The sequence below is a fragment of the Dermacentor silvarum genome, chromosome 4, assembly GCF_013339745.2.
Source record: "Dermacentor silvarum isolate Dsil-2018 chromosome 4, BIME_Dsil_1.4, whole genome shotgun sequence".
In the NCBI taxonomy this organism is placed as follows: domain Eukaryota; kingdom Metazoa; phylum Arthropoda; class Arachnida; order Ixodida; family Ixodidae; genus Dermacentor; species Dermacentor silvarum.
Genome location: NC_051157.2, coordinates 178,498,386 through 178,517,891, shown reverse-complemented (window position 1 = coordinate 178,517,891; position 19,506 = coordinate 178,498,386). Strand labels below are relative to the sequence as shown.

The window sequence follows — 19,506 nt, the reverse complement described above, 5'->3', positions numbered from 1 at the left end:
TTCACCGCGCGCGTACCGGCGGAAAACAAACCACACATAACCTGATGATTTCACAGCATTCACTGGCATCAGCCCTTTTTATCTCACCTATCACATAGAATCACATATACGCCCTTGCAATTCTTTATTATTATCGCGCCACAGCGCGTGTCTACCGCACGGCGTGTCAGCGGACTCTGGGCACTCGATCCTGAAGCGAACAGCGTAGCAGAATACATTAGAACGGCAAAACGCCCTGCGCATATTTTCGCCGATCCCGACACGCCATGTAGTAGATGCACGTCAATGGACGGCGTTGCGCGAACGAAATATATTTGATTACAGTACAGTTCGGATTATTTCACGTCGCATTGTTTCCACGAAAAGGGCAAAGCACCGAGCGCTCATTAATAAGGCTAATTTCAATCGGTGCTGGAACACCGTACCAAACATCGTGGCGCGCACAACATGCCCTGTTTTAGCTGGCTCCACATAGCTGCCCACTAAAACGGCAGAGCACGAGCGCTCATTAATTAGGCTAATTTCAATCGGTGCTGGAACACCGTACCAAAAATCGTGGCGCGCACAACATGCACCGTTTTAGCTGGCTCCACATAGCTGCTTTACGTCGCCGCAAACGCGCTGTGAAGTTAAATCAGGACAAAACTTCATGCTCAATATCACAAATCTAGTGCTGCACAACCAATTCTCGCAACGGAAGGATAGTACTAGTAATGAAAACGAGCACAGAGGCGCGTGGAAGACACGCACGGGCTCTGTACGCACTTTTGCTGATAGCGTCGCAAAGAACGAGCAAGTGGAATTCGAAACACTCACTCACCTTTGATGTGGCTGAGTCGGAGGCGATCATGGTGATCTTCGAGGCAACGTGTAGCCCATAACGAGCGAGCAACAAGTTGGAATATACCAAAGATGTCACAGCGAGGCAAAGGGCACAGAAAACGCAGCAAACTCATCCCGCAACCCGGACACATACGCCGCACGCACAAAGTTCCGGAATGCGCCAAATAGGGTTGCCAGATGGACCCAACAAAAAATAGCCGAATTATCTCAAAATGTAGCCCAAATATAGCCAGACCCAAATTTTTGTGACCCAAAAGTAGCCAAAAACATAGCCAAAAGTTTGATGATGCTCGGCTCGACCAGGCTGGCGCACCCTCCGTTACCGTCACTACGTCACACTAACTGAAAATGGCGCACGTGCGTTGTTGCTTCTGCAAAAAGGAAACGCAATAAATATCCTATAGCGCATTCGATTATCCTTTCTTTAATAAAGCCGATGGGCCGGCAATACCTGTCTTTCCAAAGACTACAAGGACAAGAGGGGTCGGAACGGCAGCGGTCCTCAACGCGCACCTTGCCGTGGCTACCGATCTTGAGATAACGGCAGACGACGAGCGAATACAAAGTGCGTCCACAGCAAGTACGAAGTGCGACAGTGCGCTGGTGCCTGTGCCGAAGTTCGTGATCACGTGGGAGCCTCACGCAAGACCTTGACCCTACCTTAAAGCTTCCTCATTCTCAACAGCAATATTTTAAATGTTGAATAGCTTTATATGCTTTGCAGATGCAATAGTTGCCTTCGAATGCGGAATGAATCTCGGAAATTTTGTGATAGAGTAAGAAATTTGCCGAATATCTTACTCCATTCCGAAACAACGCACCACCAGACGCTTTTAAAACCAAATATGCGCATAAAGTAAAATTTACCTTTGAAAGAGGGGTCCTTCTCCCATTCCTTCTTATATGCACGGCTGTATTTCGCCCACTTGCCCATGCTTAGTTTTGGGAACGGTTTTCTTGCTAAACCACGCGTGAAGGGGCAGGAGATGGCGCCGAAACCAAAACAAAAAGAGAGCTTAGCCTGGAAAGACGTGTAAACACGGCAGCGATGACTTAACGCCATCCACTCAGCGCCGACATTGCCTAAAACACAGCCTTCGAGATTGCCTACATAACTTTTTAGCAGCAATGAGCTTTGGGTTTTCATAAACCGGCGTTCCCAAATTTTGTCAGTCCTGACGTGGTGCCTGGGACCCGGAAGTACTTCATACAAAAATAGCCCAAATATAGCCACGTAGCCAACTCGGAATTATCGACGCCAAGCCGCGTAAAAAGTATCCCTTCCTTCTCTCTGGGGTTTTACGTGCCAAAACCAGTTCTGATTATGAGGCACGCCGTAGTGGAGGGCTCCGGATTAATTTTGACCACCAGGGGTTCTTTAACGTGCACTACAACGCAAGCACACGGGCGTTTTTGCATTTCGCCTCCATCGAAATCCGGCCGCCGCGGCCGGGATTCGATCCCGCGATCTCGTGCTCAGCAGCGCAACGCCTTAGCTGACTAAGCCACCGCGGCGGGTAAAAAGTATCCCAATTTGGCTATTAATAGCCCAATCTGGCAACCCTAGCGCCAAAGAGTCAACAGCGCAAGCGCGCATTCACACAAAAACGCGCATACAAATCCACGCTTTCATAGATATAAATTGCCATATTTATTAACAAATCTTGTAATATAATGGTATTTCTTAACAATTTCTGTGGTTTGCAAGAGTGTGAAAGTTTTCTGCTTAGCTTCCTTGAGGAACTATTTTCTTTATCGCGGTAACGCAGTGCGCCGGCCGGTCACGTACGGAGCGCGCGGGAAATAGTGCAAAATTCAAACGTCGCAAATGTCGCGCCCTGTGTGCGCGCACAGCTTTAATCGTTTGTATTAAAAAGAAATATTTATTTTAATACGTGAAGCAACCGGCGCCAAATGAACTACGGACCAGTAACGTACACAATTGTCGCTGTTCGTGCTTGTTAGTTTGACATCATGCCAAACGGTAGACAGCATGCCGTCCCATTGATTAAACATTTGTACCTGTGCTTCTGCGCTACGATTTGTCACCGGCAAAGTATAACAGCGTAGATTGTGCGTGGTGGCCAAGCAGTTTCCCAGCACACTGGCCAGCACCCCGTCTCTACGTGTTACAGAATAGACCTAGGCTTTCATGTAAAATATTGACACCACGTCGCAGAGATCACCCAAACTTGTTTCATTCAATTGTTACCTAAGGGCTAACAACTAAACGAAACGCACTCTTTACAAAACATAATAATTTATTATGCTTACATACTACTTTTCCCACCATCTTGCCCATATTTACCATGGAGGCAATGCCGTTATCTGACACAGACAGGGCACTGGCCACTTACAATAGAAGCCGATGGGAATCCAGGAGGTGCCCAATCATCGGTCATTGGTCACTGCTGGTTGGGACGTTTGTCTTGTGCTCCAATTTTGTATATATATATATATATATATATATATATATCCATTCTGTAACCTTAATGTATATATATATATATATATATACATTAAGGTTACAGAATGGATACCAAGAGAGGGGAAGCGCAGTCGAGGTCGGCAGAAAACCAGATGGGATGATGAAGTTAGGAAATTTGCAGGCGCCAGCTGGAATACGCTAGCACAAGACAGGGGTAATTGGAGATCGCAGGGAGAGGCCTTCGTCCTGCAGTGGACATAAAATATAGGCTGATGATATATATATATATATATATATATATATATATATATATATATATATATATATATATATATACAGGGTTGTCATTTTTAAGTCTTACGGAATTTTTAGAAATCGCCTGTGACAGGTAGCATTATTGTTATCATTTAGCTGGGCTGATCGATGAGGCGGACATTTGTAACACGAGCAATCGACACATAGGTTCAACTAATTAACAAGAAATCACTAATTACCTTCTTATTTTATTAATTTACGACACATATTGCGATTTACGAATTTGAGCCGGTGAGCTTGTCAGGCGTATCCACTTGGAATGAATTTCCAGAATGACACCAGTTTGGAAACTCGCCGTAAAAATGCACTGTTTTTACACTTACTTTGTTACCAAAATGCTGTTTTATGCATTGAAGCACAAAAGTAACTAAAACGCCCAGGTATTTTGGGCGTTTGGGCAATAATATCTCGAAACTGGTGTTATCCTGGAAATTCATTTTAGGTGGATGCGTCTTGCAAACTCACCGGCTACAATTCATATATTGCAATATGTGTCGTAAAATAATTAACTAAGAAGTTCATTTGTCAATTTTTGTTAATTATTAGAATATTAGTTTTAATTTCTTGTGTTACTAATGTCCGTTTCTTCGAATAACCAAGCTAAGCGATAAGAATTATGCTACCTGCTACAAGCGATTTTTAAAAATTTTCGTAAAGCCTATAATTTTGAACACCCAGTATATACAGGGTGTCCCAACTTTCTTGCACCGACACTTAAATATATGCAAATGCCACGTAGCTGGACAGAACCAAGGTAATGTTGTTTGCCGTCGCTTACAGATACTCAATTTTTTGCATTAGATAAATAATTAGATAATCATTATAATTAATAACTATTAATCAATTAATAATAAATAATTAGCTTCTCAGATATTATATTTAGATGAAAAGTGTCAATCAGAAAATTATAGAGCAACAGGAAAAACTCCCGATACAGCTTTCTGTTGCCCAATACGTGGTACATAAAAGTGTTTTTCCGAGCGTGAAAGAAGTCCGCGGATACACGCATAGTGCCTCGAGCGGCTAGTTGTGCGGCAATTTTGCGTGTATTCGCGGGCTTCTTTCACGCTCGAAAAAAAAAGAAAAGGAAAAAAATCACTTTTATGTTGCACGTATTCAGCAATAGAAAGCTGTATCGGGAGTGTTTAGTGGCAGGAGCGTCGAGTGCCATTTGTTCTTTGGACAGTACTTCCGGTTCACCTCCTGAGATGATCAAGAGGTGAAAATAAATCGAAAAAAATAGTACAGTACAAAATTCACGAATTTCATTATAGATATGATATCAGAGCATAAGTTGAGCTATAAGTTGAGTTACTGAAGTGTCTGAAATAATTAGAATTAATTAGCTGAGACGACCAGGGACGCAATCCAAGTAAATCTGAAAAATAGAAAAAAAAATGGTTCATTTCAGAATTCATGACTTTCATTATAGATATGATATCAAAGCATACGTTTTGTTGCAAGCTGACTTGCTGAAGTGTCTGGGATAATTATAACTAATTAGCTGAGACCAGATTAAAAATAAATCAGGAAAAAAAGAAAAAAAGTAGTACAGTGCAAAATCCATCGGTTTCTTTATAGACATGATATCAAAGCATAAGCTTAGTTCAAGTTGAGTTACTGAAGTGTCTGGAATAATTATAATTGAACAGAAATCACTTATTACTGCTTACCAAAGCACAGAACACCAACGCCGGGATGCGAGTGCCAAAAAGAAACACCTAAGTCAAAGTTTAAGGTTGCCTACTCTTTTAAGCATGAAATGCTTTTAGCTCCCGTTGTCGGCGATCTTCAAGTGACCTTGAGCCAAAAGCCAAAGCTGTTATCCGGGCATTCAAAACGAGAACATGCCGGCAAGTTGAAAATGAAATTTAGTCACCCGTAGGCACGAGTACAACTGTGGCATGGACGTAGAGTGCAATATAGCGTACAGTACATGCAATGCATTGTACTTGATATAAACAAAACATATGGGCAAACAAAATAGTAAATGGTGTCTGCTTGACACTGGCTTTAATTGCCGCACATCAAAAACCACTATGACAAGTTGCGAGAACAAAACGAGATCATCCGAGCAACCAGTAAAACTTGAAAAAAGGCGGTCTCTGGCACCAACCCTTTACTACACATGCTAGTTACTCTCCAAACAAATTACAAAAAAAATTGCTTGCGAGTTCTTCCCAATGTTTCTTGACAATATCACTCAAGCTGTAACTTCTATTACGCTGAAGTTTTATTTGTCATTTCCAGTGGCGACGTTCAAAAGGCAGATAGATACAGGGGCAGATAAAGTGGGCCGATCCTGGAGGCAGTGCAGAAAGGGTCCAAGATCAATGGCACCCCTTTTATGTGGGCCGATCCTGGAGGCTGTGCAGAAAGGGTCCAAGCTCAATGGCACATATCCCCTGTGGGCACGGGGACCTGTAACGCTTCCTTGAACTGCCCTTGTCATACGTGGGACCCAAAGAGACAAAATCAACAGCCCTTCCTCTGTCGAGAAAATGGAGTACTGACTATTTATATGTTGTTGGCATATTGTTGAGGAATTGTTGACACAATATCCTTTCAATAATGCCTCAATAGTTATTGAACGTACACAACAATACCTCAACAATAATGTTGTTGAGCACTTCACAACAGTAAAGTCATTGACTAATTGTTGTTGACATATTGTAGAATAATGTTGAGTATTATTGAGAAGTGTTGAGCAATATTGACATTGAATATATATCTGAAAGCAAAGCTTGTCGCCGTAAGCATCTTCCGTAAGCAAAGGCATATCTTACGTAAGCAAAGCTTGTCGTCCAATTCTAGTAAGCGAAGCTTGTCGTCCGATTCTAGCATGCTGATTCTAGCGTGACGGCTTCCGAAGCCCAGGCGAAACGTCAGCGAAGAGCCGCCGACCCTGAATTTAGGGCAAACGAAGTGGAACGCCTGCGGCAGCGTCGTCTTGCCACAAGCTCCCCCAGTTACGACTCGAGAGATAGACATTTGGTTCAAGTTATGTGACACTCTATATATTTAGTGGTGATTAAGTGAACAATAAAGCAATATATATGTGTAAAACACATACACGTCTACATGTGTGTGTTTCAGATATATATTTAATGTCAATATTGCTCAACAATTCTCAATAGTACTCAACATTATTCAACACACATGTGCATTGCACAAGTGCATTGTGCATTTATTCTTTATTTCTGTGAATGATTTAACATATATTTATCTACCTGCCCCCCCCCCTGCGATAATGCCTTCGAGGCGACGCAGGTATTCTGTAAAATAAATAAATAAACAATATGTCAACAACAATTAGTCAATGACTTTACGGCTGTGAAGCGCTCAACAACTTTATTATTGAGTTATTGTTGTGTACGTTCAATAACTATTGAGACATTATTGAAAGGATATTGTGTCAACAATTCCTCAACAATATGCCAACAACATTTCAATAGTCATTTTTATAAGGGTTTAAAGAAAGGGCTTCAGCCCCGGTACGTCGGCAAGAGTGAGTACCGCTCGTTAAACAATGATAAAGGGAGTAGCGCCACTTCCTGTCATAGTAGGTTTCGCGCACAGTATCTACACCCATCTACCACAACCAGCACGGAAACTAACGCCCACTCTTTCGCCAATGTGTTAAGAATAAGTGAATGGGCGCACACTTGAATATATGTGCACTTTATACACACAATAAATGACGGACTACACCGATAGCGTACGAATGGTCGAAGCTGAATGTTTCATGACGGTCCACGAGAGTAAGCGAGTTACTAGCGATGATGCATCTTTGCTACAAGGTACGTATTACAGTGTACAGAACAGCTACGTTTCAAGCCTTGTGCGCAGCAAGAACAAACCTAACGAAACTGAGCACAACCGCGAGTGATTAGGCAGAAGATAATCAGATAGTGACCGCATGAGAAACTTTACTGAGTCAGAAATATGACAAGCCGCTGCTTCAAAATATTTGCCAAATAAAGAACGAAGAGCAAAACACACTAATGCTAATTCATTTCATGAGCGGAAAGTTTGGAATTCATATTTAGCGCCGCTTCTAGAGCAAGCACCGTATACACTGCTCGCGCCGTTTGGACGTAGCTTAATCAGCTCCGAAATCGATTTTACACGTTCTCTTAAGCTGGGAGGAAGAAGAAGGCACCGACCAGTGCGGATGTGGACAGATCGGCTCCGGCTCATTTAAATGTTTTCGGTCGGATTTTTGTGGTTCCCGTGGCCAAGCTGTGCATCATTCGACGCAGTAACTTCAGGGGATCACGTCGATACCGGACCTTTTTCGGTGAGTGATCGTTTTGCCAAATTATTGGAACTTTTCGTGTGGACCACGCCGGCGAGGCGCGGGTAGGCTTAGGCCTACCTCGACGAAGAGGGGCAACATGCCCGAAGTAGAAATGGTGGAGGGAGAGGATATCTCTCGCGAAGAAGCGAATAGCCCTGGTTGGACGACAGCGCTGGGCCGGAACAAGAAAGCTCGTGTAGAAACGCCAGTTTCGGCGGGCAACGCATCGCACGTGGGCTCGAAGGGAGGCCGCCGCACGGCAGCCCCGCAAGGCGCGATGAAGCGCCTCGCAGCCGCATCGAGGCTCCCCCGGCTACCGAGGGACCACATACGAATTATCGTCAGGCCGAGGGACGGACTTGACATCAGAAAAACAAGCCAAATTAGGCTCGCACAAGCTCTTGCAATGGCGGCTGCTCTAGCCCCGGCAGAGACCGAGGGTGAAATCGTTTGCCCTAACGTTGCCCAGAACATTCTCGTCGTTTCCACTCCGGCGAAGAAGAATGCAAACGCCTACGCAGGGATCCAACAGATTCGACTAAGCGAAGGATCATACAAGGTGGCGGCATATATGGCGGCCCCCGATAACACCTGTAAAGGAGTCATACGAGGCGTGGACACCGACATCAGCTAGGCCCAGCTCCAAACGATGATTGTCAACCACCGAAATCCAAAGGCCCTAGAAGCCAAGAGGATCAAGAACACCACGACGGTGGTAGTGCTTTTCGACGGCATGCAGGTGCCAAACTACGTCATGTGCGGCGTCAGCTTGCTACGCTGCACACTCTACAAGCGCCAAACCGACGTGTGTTACGCGTGTGCAGGCCTAGGCCACAGGGCCGATGTTTGCCCCAACCCAAACAAGAGGGTGTGCAGAGGCTGTGGACTCGCCTCCCCACCCGAAGATCACCAGTGCTCACCGAAATGTGCCCTTTGCGGAGGGCCACATCCCATGGCGGACAGAACGTGTAAAGAACGCTTTCAAGTCCCTTACGTCGTGCGACGGAGAAGACGGCGCCGAAAGCGCGCCAAAAAGACTCAGCAACAGCTGGCCCAGGAGGGCCGGCCACGTGATTCCAGCGTGGCAAGTGCTCCCAGGCGGGGGCGCTCCGTCACGCCCGCTGGCCGCCGGCGCAGCTATCGCTCTCGCTCCAGAGGGCGCTCTCACTCCCGGGTGCGGATCCAGAAAGAGCCTACCTGGGCGGATCGTGCCAAGCCGAAGCCAGCGGCGCCGCCACGAAAGGTAACGCAGGTAGCATTGCCTGAGCATAGGGAAGACCCCAGGGTAGCTACGTTGATCCAAGAGAATGCTCGCCTTAAGGCCGAGCTTCAACAGATGAGGGCTGACTTTGAGTCGTTCCGCAAATCTTACTCCTCGCAGGGCGAGAGACAGCAGATGCCCCCGCCAGGGGAGGCACAGGCGCGCTCGGGTAAACGTAGGGCCTCGCCCTCGCAAGGGGAGTGGGACTCTATGGAGACCGAGTCCAACACCAAGGCACTGAAAAGCATGCAGCAATCGATTAAACAACTTGCTGATAGCATGACTACCCTACTTAAAAGAGTGTCGTCTCTTGAAAGTACGCAGGCAGCGCTAGCTACGGCACGCTCGCCTCCGAAAGGCCCGAGCATTGCACAGTCACCTTCAGGCGCTGTAGCAGTGAACCCCATAAGGGAGTGGCTAATTGAGAACAGTAATCATGGCGGGCAACACTAATCAGCTGGTCATGTGGCAGTGGAACTGCGCTAGTTTCAAAAGGCGCAGGGCTCCGCTGCAGCAGTTTGTTGCTTCTCAGGCGGTCAAACCGCACGTAATTATATTACAGGAAACTCTAGGTGATGCGCTAACCTTCCCGGGCTATCGAGTAGTCTCGGTGCGCGAGGAGGGGAAGCGTGGTTTGGCAACCTTGGTCGCAAGAAAATGCTCCTTTCAGGAACACATATTACAACTGGGCAAAACCAGGGCGGAGGTGATTATGGTCGAAATCATCCCCAACAGCTGGCTCAAAAACAGCGTTTTCATCCTGAATGTCTACAGCTCGTCGTCGGACAACCGGCAGGCGTTCGCTTCTATCATGGCAAAAGCGGTGGCTCTAGCCAAGGGAGCCCCCATCGTGGTAGCGGGAGACTTTAATGCTCCGCACGACGCTTGGGGCAACCATAGGCAATCCCCCAAGGGTAACAATCTCCTAAAGGCGGTATCGGACTGTTCGCTGGAACTTATTACGGATCCGCAATACCTGACGAGAACTGGCACATCGGTGGCCCGAGACACAACTCCGGACTTGGCGTTCGTCAAGAACGTCCCAGGGGCAGGGTGGCAAAATTTACAAGAGAACCTAGGTAGCGACCACTTCATATTGGTTATTACCCTAGCAGTCAATGCAGCTCCCCCCAAAGAATTTAAAGTGACGGACTGGGATGCCTTTCGGAAATTGCGAAAGGAGGACCAGGATGAATATGACAGCTTAGACAGCCTCTTTGCAAGGCTCAAGGAGGATGCTAATGCTGCGACCAAGGTTGTCAAAACAGACCTGAGGGTTGATCGGATGGATGCGCGCCTCGCGCACCTCTTAGAGGCCAAGAATTCTATCCTAGCCTGATGGAGGACGCAAAGATTAAATTGCAGGCTTCGAAAGAAAATTGCGCAGCTGAATCGTGAGATTGAAGCATACTCTATTGAACTGTCGAAACAGCAGTGGAACGAAGTATGTTCTTCGGTTGACGGACAGATGAGAGTGGGAGGGAAGTGGAACCTCCTCAAACAATTACTTGATGAGTCGCAGTCCAAGGGAAATCAGAGATTGGCTATTGACAGAATCGTTCATAGCCAAAAGGCGAAGGGGGTGTCCGAAAAGGCCCTCCTGCAGGGGTTAGCGGACAGATATCTTCCGCTGGGCCCTTCCGGGGATGCGGACTATCCTCGTTACCGGGGGGGACTGGTTGAGGAGCTGGACGCACCTTTTACGGAGCCCGAAATTCTGGAGGTCCTCCATGGGCTCAACGGGCGCTCTGCGCCGGGCCCGGATGGAATCGCAAATAAGCTCTTACGCAACTTGGACGGTAAATCCATCGAAAAGCTCACTGAGGAAGTCAATAAAATCTGGGAGATGGGGCTGGTCCCCGAATCCTGGAAGACGGCCTCGGTTGTGCTCATCCCAAAGCCAGGTAAACCTCTAGCGCCGGAGAACATGCGGCCCATCTCGCTTACGTCCTGCGTGGGCAAGGTGGCTGAACATGCGATTCACAATCGGGTATCCCGGTACATAGAGTGCAAAGAGCTATTTCCACACAATGTGGTGGGATTTAGACCTGCACTATCCACACAGGATGTCATGCTCCTTATCAAGAGACAGATTATTGACAACTACACCAGGGATACTAGAGGCATACTAGCTCTAGACCTGGCCAAAGCTTTTGACAATATCTCGCACAAGTTTGTGCTGGAGGCGGTCTCGGATATGGGGCTGGGACAACGTTTCCACGCGTACGTTAGCTCCTTTCTGAGGGATCGCAGGGCTACCATCAAGATCGGTCAAGTCAAATCCGAGGAATTTACCTTGGGAGCGAGAGGCACCCCTCAGGGGGCAGTCATATCTCCTCTACTCTTCAATATTGCCATGAAGGGCCTCTCGGAGCGACTCGCCATGGTGCGCGGGACTAACCATGCTCTCTACGCGGACGATATCACCGTGTGGTGCATGGGAGGGTCCGACGCCGGGGTAGAGCAGGCGCTTCAACAGGCACTAGACATCACGGAGAACTTTCTAGTCGGTTCGGGCCTGAGCCTGTCACCGGCTAAGTCCGAGTTATTACTGTACAGACCCACACGACAAGAGGTGAGAAACTTCACTCCTTTAGAGCAGATTCCCATATCTCTATACACAAGGGATGGGCTGATGATCCCCAGGGTAGACTCCATCAGGATCCTCGGACTCCTATTGGAGTCCAAAGGGGGCAACTCACAGACAATAGCCCGCATCACCTCCAAGACAGAGAACATGCTTAGCCTCATACTCAGGGTCTCGAACCGCAGGGGAGGGCTGAGCGAGAGCAATCTCCTACGGCTCTACCATGCGTTTCTCATGAGCCACATTAATTACGTCGCTTCGGCGCTGCACTGGTCCAAAAGGGAAGAGGCAAAAATCGATGCACTAATGCGCAAAAGTATAAAGCGAGTTCTAGGCTTGCCTATCACCACCAGCACCGAGAAGCTCATACAATTAGGCATGCATAACTCACTCGCGGAGGTGATCGAGGCCCAGCAGATGGCTCAGGTCGTGCGTCTATCGTCCTCGCGGGCTGGTAGGCGCATCCTGGAATCCATAGGCTGCGGTCTTACGGAGACTAACCAGCGTAAAGTGACTCTACCGTCCTCAATCAGAGGTACGTTTACGGTAGCTGCACTTCCAAGAAATGTCCACCCGCAATACAATGTAGGGCGCCGCATAGCTCGGGCCCGTTCTTTATTAAAATCGGTTGCAGATAGTGGGGATCTCGCAGCCTTTGTCGATGCAGCCCAGTACGAGCGTTCCGATTGCTTCGCAGTGGTTTCTGTCGACCATACTGGCAAACTCCTATGTTCTGCCTCGGTTCGAAATGTTTCGGCAACGGTGGCTGAGCAAATGGCCATCGCTATAGCAATGAAGGACCCGTCGCGTCCAAATATATTCACGGACTCGCGGTCCGCAGCTAGGGCTTTCGCTTCGGGCTCGATCTCGCGGGAAGCAGCGGCCATCCTCGGCAGCGAGGGGGCTGCCGGGTTTCACACTATAAAATGGTTCCCGGCCCACATGGGGGCCAACGTACATCCCGATGTTCCCAACGCCAATGAATTTGCCCATGACCGTGCGCGAGGTTTCGCTCACCGCGGCGGTGCCGGCGGATTCGAAGGCGAGGACGCCGGGAGGTACAGGGACTCGCTCCTCACTTTCCACGAGATCTTGACTCATTATCATCTTTCGCGGAGGGCTTTTCCACTTCCTCACCCTAGACTCACTCGATCGCAATCGACGGCCTTTAGGATGCTCCAAACGGGGTCTTTCCCTTCGAGGGGCAGATTTAGTCACTTCTCGCCCAACATCGAACCGCAATGTCCGGACTGCGGAGAGGCGTACTGCTCATTAGCTCACATGCTCTGGCAATGTCCTGCGTTACGCGACACAGAGTTCAACAACGAAGAGGTCTGGGAGGAAGCCCTTAAAAGCGGCGACCTCTCGGTTCAACTTCGGGCTGTCCAGAGGGCCTGCGAGAGGGCGGAGGGCCACGGTCTTCCGGTCCCTGCGTGGGTGCGGCCCGCGACTGCTACCGACTCCCCCTGAAAGGGGGCGTCCAAACGCAGTTCCTCAGGACCTGAATAAAAGTTATTTTTCTGTCTTTCTGTCTCTTAAGCTGTGGTCAAAGCTTCGTGTCGTCCACCCAGTCACCGTCTACAATATCTCCCGAAACAGAGGTTTGCTAAGCCGAACCTGCGTCATACACATCCGTTGTAAACACGGATGCAACGGAGGCAGTGGAGGCAAGCAATGGACGCGTCACCACGTGACCAAACATGGCAGCGCCCATGGGATCGCCCCGAAAAGGGTCAATAAAGCGTGGATTTGCACACTACTAGAGTGTTCTAGTACACTCTAACACTACCTATGGGGACCCATAAAATACACACTAGGGAGCCTACATGCATGTAGGTTCCCTAACCCACACCACTCTGGACTGACCTCCGTTGGCCTGCACTGTACCGTTGCCTTTGATAAATATATTGTTGTCTAGGAAATAAGCTCGTATAATAAATTTAGATGAACGAAGACATCGTAAAGATATATTTGAGGGGACTGTCAAGTGTACCAGCATAAGGAACGAGAACGAACAAGCATATACACAGAAGAAGGCGTCCAGACGCAGCCCGAACTGTAGCAGACGACAGGCGCGAATCCTTGCGCTCGTATACTAAATTTGGATGAACGAAGACATCTTAAAGATATATTTGAGAGGACTGTCAAGTGTACCAGCATAGGGAACGAGAACGAACAAGCAGAAACACAGCAGAAGGCGTCCAGACGCAGCCCGAACTGTAGCAGACGACATGCGCGAATCCTTGCCGTGACGTCATGCGAGCGGTGCTCGCAGCACTCCTTCTGGTTTTTCTCGAGAACGTCTATGACGTGTGTCCAACTCCCAATCCTTTAATCACATCCGGCGCGTTCAACCAGCAAAAACATAGCCTTTAAGATATGCATTTTAAATCCAGAAGACGCCATAGATTTGAACACTAGAGGGTCTTGAAGGCTATGATTTTGCTAGTTGCATGCGGTGGAAGCAGGGATTTATACACCCCCCCCCCTAACACCCCCAACACCCCCCAGGAGGATCTGAACACCCCCCCCCTCCCCCGAAAATTATTACGGACCAACCCGACCCCCCCCCCCTACCATTTTTCAGACAGGGATTCATCCTGCAAAAAAGAAATGTCGCCGTTTCACCCGAAGGCGAAGCATCAATTGTGATAGCAAATTAGTAGAGAGCTATACAGAGTAAGGATAGTAGTTTTATCAGCTGTACAAACTTCGACATGCAGTAGCACCAGCAACACGCGCAACTGTTGCCGACGCCGTCGGCGTTTTGCCCGCGTTCGCACCGAACGCACGCGGCGTTGGTGACTGTTGCCGGTGCCGCTGGAGGCGGCTCGGAGGATTTCGACGAAATCAGAACGGTACACTCGTCGAGCAGCGTAGGAAGTCTTATACCACGTTCTCGCCTCGCAACGATTTTATATAAATACTCGTTTGATGCCGCTCAACCCCAGAAATTCCGGACATCGCCTTTAGTTCACAGCTTTTACACCACGTGGCGTACGGACCTTTAAGATTCGAAATTCGCGCGATGACGCACGAAGTGTACTGGAGGATAACAGAATACACGTTTTAACAATAAAAGAAAAAAAAGGGACCACGCCAACAGCTTTCACCGTCCAGCATGGACGAGCGCGAATCAGGAATGACTGATCTGATAAACGCCGAGCGTAAAGGACGAGCGGTCAGCTGGTCTACTGTGAATCAGCAGTTTAGCTGCTATTGATAGTCGTTTAGAAGCTCAGCCCCGCCCCCCCCCCCCCCTTCCGTCCATCTTTTCCTCGTCCAACTTTTTGTCCGATCGAATCAGAAAAGCAAAAATGCCGTTTTATCGCTTCATTTCTCGAAAGCTGATTCTAAAATAATAATGTAAGATTGCTAAATGGTCGCGATGGGCGCATGTTTCAGGATATGCAGTCGCATGATTGACACCCTCAATCTCGGTTGGCCTCAGTTTACGAGTCCATTTGCGCATTTGCGTGCAGGTGCCTGATAGAGTTATGTTCACTGCCACGGAATTTCTCTTTTTCGAAGGCGAAAGCCTTAGGTGCATGGCTATATTTTCGGTGCCATTGGCAGTGACTTTAGCGAAACCGCGCCATAACGAAAATGGCCGACACCGCAAAGAGTAAAATCACTTCAACAAATGCTCGGATTGACATCAGTTTTCTCAGGGAGGTTCCTGTGAACAGAGTAAATTAGTGGCTTTGTAAAGAAAATTTGCTACATTTCAGCCGAACACCTTTTCTAAGCTCTTGGTAAGCGACGGGTGTAAATGCAGAAAATCATCTGTAACTGGTCAGTGTTCGAAGACCTGCTTCACTGCACAGTGGCATAGCCAGAAATTTTGTTCGGAGAGGGGGGGGGGGGGGGGGGGGGCTCACGTTGCAGCGCGGCCTCCTCCTTATAGAATTGGTCGAGAGATCAAATACATCAATAGTAACTGCATTGCCATTGCCAATGTCGTATATTAGAGGCTGCAAACAAACTACTGAGTGCTACCCACTGTCAAGTAAAATATGTATTTTTTCATAAAAGAATATATTCGTACGTCCCAAAAATTGTGGCATAAATAACTGTTATCAATGCTTCCGCGTTTTTTTGTCTATTTAATTAGTAAAAAAATATCACACGAACTTTAGAACATCAGAACATCATAGAATATCAGTTCCAAACCAGCAAATCAGTGCATACAGCTGGTGCGAAAAACGTAAAAGCTATGAAAAGAACAAGTTGAGCACAAATATTTTGATAAATTTTTGTCATTAAAGAACCTTGTTTACTTTTTTGTACAGTCGCGAGCAGAAGTTTGGTGACCATGGCATCAGCAAAAAGTTTAAATATATTCAAGCGCAGCTGCACGGCCCCGAATTAGCTTTATTCGTTGTATTGGTCCATCAGGCGCACGTAGGCTTGCGCTCTTGATTTCAGCCGGAATGGCCAGGCTGCGAAGGAAAAAAAATAAAATCGTAGCAGCAGAGAGGCTCGGCCTTTCTGTACCGACGTGGGAGCAGCCCGCTACGTGCTGACGCGCGTTCCGAGGGACCGTAATAAAGCTTTATCATACCATCATACCATACCTTTGGTCCACAAACTTTGGCTCGTGACTATACATATGCAACGGCCAGGGAAAAACCTCAATGGCGCTCTCCTTCGTTGCAATAGATTGCGAATGAGCAGTTGTTACCGGTCGTGTATTGTAATTACACCGATAATATAGTCGCAACAGTGAGTACATATAAGAAGCAGGAGTTCTGCAAGATGTACATTAGAAATGCGAAAATAGAATGGAATATAAAAGTGCGAAAATACAAGTTGATAAAGGACACAAAGTGTCACTGGTAACAAAATGCACTGTTTGTATACACAAAGCCTCGCAACAAGATGTTTAAATATATGTCAAGTATTTAAGCAAACGTCACTGTATGTAATGCGTCAAACAAGACAAATAGACATGTTGCGCAGTCACACATAGTAGTAGCTTTACGCATAGAAAGACAGACGATCCAGGCAAGTACAAACCTATGATCGCAGAAATCGTGATATGTCCCAGAAGGACCACCTGTTGGGCTAGTTGGTCTAACCTAGTTTCTTTCAGTTTGGCAGAACAGTTTGGTTCTTCTAGAAGCTGACAAGGAAGGTGGATTTGTTGTGATGCCGAAAGGCATGTTCAATGAAAAAGCCCAAGCGGCAGTGGACAAGAACTTTGTGGCTGTTTAAAAAAGTGCAGTGAGGGTTAAGACTAAGTTCATCAAATTTTGTAAGGACTTGGAATTGAATGATATTGCTAGTGCTATTAGATATAGTAAGGGGAACAGTCTGAAGGTTTTCTTTTCTGCAAAAACACATAAGGCAGACGTCCCTTTCAGAACCATTGTGAGCGAAGGGGGGGCTTGGCAAAAGAATGTTAGTCAGTTTTTACTGAAGAGCCTTAAGTGACTCACGGTTGTTGATCCTTTCCGCGTGAGGAAATCTGAAGAAGTCACTGAATATGTGAAACACAACGAGAGTATAGATTATGGCTTGTCTGTCGACGTTGAGGACTTGTTTTATTCAGTACCTTCTTCAGTACATAGATTGTTTTTAACGAGCAGCCTTTTCTGCAACGTAGAGGAGTGTGTATTAGGTCTTGCGTGGCTCCGATTCTATGCGACATATTTTGAGCTGATATTGACAGTGCGCTTGATTTGGCTTTTAATGGGGGGAAGGTATTCAAAGTGTTTTGGTACGTTGATGACTTTTTAATTCTTTTAAAGAAAGAGGACGGTTTCACTGCCCCTGGGAGTATTTTTGATGTTTTTATTCAAGCTGGGCAGGGTTTGAGTTTCACTCATGAATTGCTTGGAACTGAGGGGTTACAATTCCTGGATCTCAGGCTAAAATTTAGTGTAGGCAATGTTTGCTGAGAGTACCTCCCACGGATTAAGAAGTGTCCCCTGCCTTTTGAATCTGCCCACTCTAAAATAGTAAAAAGGGGCATCGCATTACAATGTCTGGCAGCTGCGCTCCGTAAGTCATGCCCGCATTCAATGCAGCATAGCTTTGACAATCAGATTAGCAGCGGGATTCCCTGAGTTGCTTGTTGTTGCGGTGGCCGAGTCTAGATCCTGCAGAGGGTAAAGAACAGAGCTGGAGCGGAAAGAGCTGAGACCCAGCGATGGATGGCGACACCCGTAGCCATGCCTTATATGCATCAGGTCTCGCACAACCTGAAGAAGGTTGCGAACAGGCATCGTATTCCTGTGGTCTTCACGGCTCCTATTAAGCTATCCAGGCTCTGCCCTTGAATTTGCGGGGACAGGAAAGCAGGTTGCCAAACCAGCCACGATAGCCGCTTCGTGGGGTGTGCGACAGGAGTGACATACTCCGTCCCCTTGTTGTGCGGGAAGGTGTACATCGGCCAAACCGAACGGTGCATAAACTACCGGCTCAGGGAGCATGCGCTAAAAGTTAAGAAAAAAGAGGACACGTATGCAAATTTAGTTGCCCACATCATTACGTGTGGTTGCGAGGCAAGATTTTATGAGACCACTATCTTAGGCAAATCTGCAAGCTACAAGGCTCGAGTGGCTCTAGAAGCATTCTACATCCACAAGAACTCAGATATTTGTATAAGCGAAGCGTCAATTCTTTTGCACAGTGCCGAACTGAACTATTTGAACTCTGTTACCTGAGGGACATAGTACTGCTAACTTTTTAAGATTTCTTTTTATCACCTCGCATGGGAAAGGGGCGTGACACTGGTGTACGTGGTTCACCTTAGAAATCGGAGGGTTTGTTGACTGAAATAAACGGTTGGTAGTAGCGCTCGTCCGCATCTGTCGTGTCTTCGTGTGTGTTGTGCGTACTTTTTTGCGCTATGTCTGAAAGTAACTCGTGATATGTACTTGGGCCATGCGGCAGTCGCGACAGCACCATATGGGTAGATAATAGAGGAATAATGCAAAAATCAGTACGAAAATGTGTAATTTAACTGCCTGCAGAGCGGCGACAAATTTTCTGCACCCAAAATTAAGGAAGGGTATTGCTTCGGCTCCAAAAAGAAGTAAAAGCGGGTAGCTAAAAAGGAAAGAAAAGACCAAACGAAAGCCACAGATGATGCGGCAAGTTAAACTACCCAATATCCGAGTGTGTTTGTTGGGAAACGCCGCGAGGGCCGGGCTTTCAATAAACAAGGTCGGTAAAAATTTGTTAATGATGTCCTCGTAATTTTCGTTTTCGCACGATAACTTTGATTATGATGCTACCTGTTTGAATAAACAGCGATTATTTCTGCGGTTTTAGAAACTAATGAACAGTCATACGTTTTCATAATTACGCGTTTATGGACCTGAAGGAACAGAACTTTTACTTGCATTGATTTTTGCCGCTTCGCTATCTAAAGGACAAACTTCACTCGGCGGGGAAGTTTAGTGAAGCGGCCAATGACTTCGGACACGTTGATGCCGACGTCTCTGTGGACGTCGGTATCGTTGTCGAGCCAGGCCTTGTCGTCCGCAAAAGAGAACCGCCTCGAAAATAGGCTGTTAACTTTCTTCTGTTTTCTCTTATTTTACTTTGCCTGCGTAACCACGTGTTCTTCAGACATTGTAGAGCGCAAGTAGTTTTTCTAATCTTATGTTAAAAATATACTATCTGCGCTTGAATTGGCCACTGGAAGGGTGGCTAGAATCTGAAGCCGTTTCTACACATTCACATAGAACCTGCAGTCGCAATGAGAGAGGACATCTATTCCGGCGCTAAAACCTAAAAGTACTCCTTCGATGTCGTTGGCA

At 47.1% G+C, this 19,506-nt stretch overlaps 1 protein-coding gene across 1 annotated transcript in view; it reads left to right on the top strand.

Annotated features, from left to right (window-relative positions):
- LOC119450786 (mediator of RNA polymerase II transcription subunit 30) overlaps window positions 1–19,506 on the top strand; it is a 164,350-nt gene that overhangs the window by 51,706 nt on the left and 93,138 nt on the right. The window lies entirely within an intron of this gene.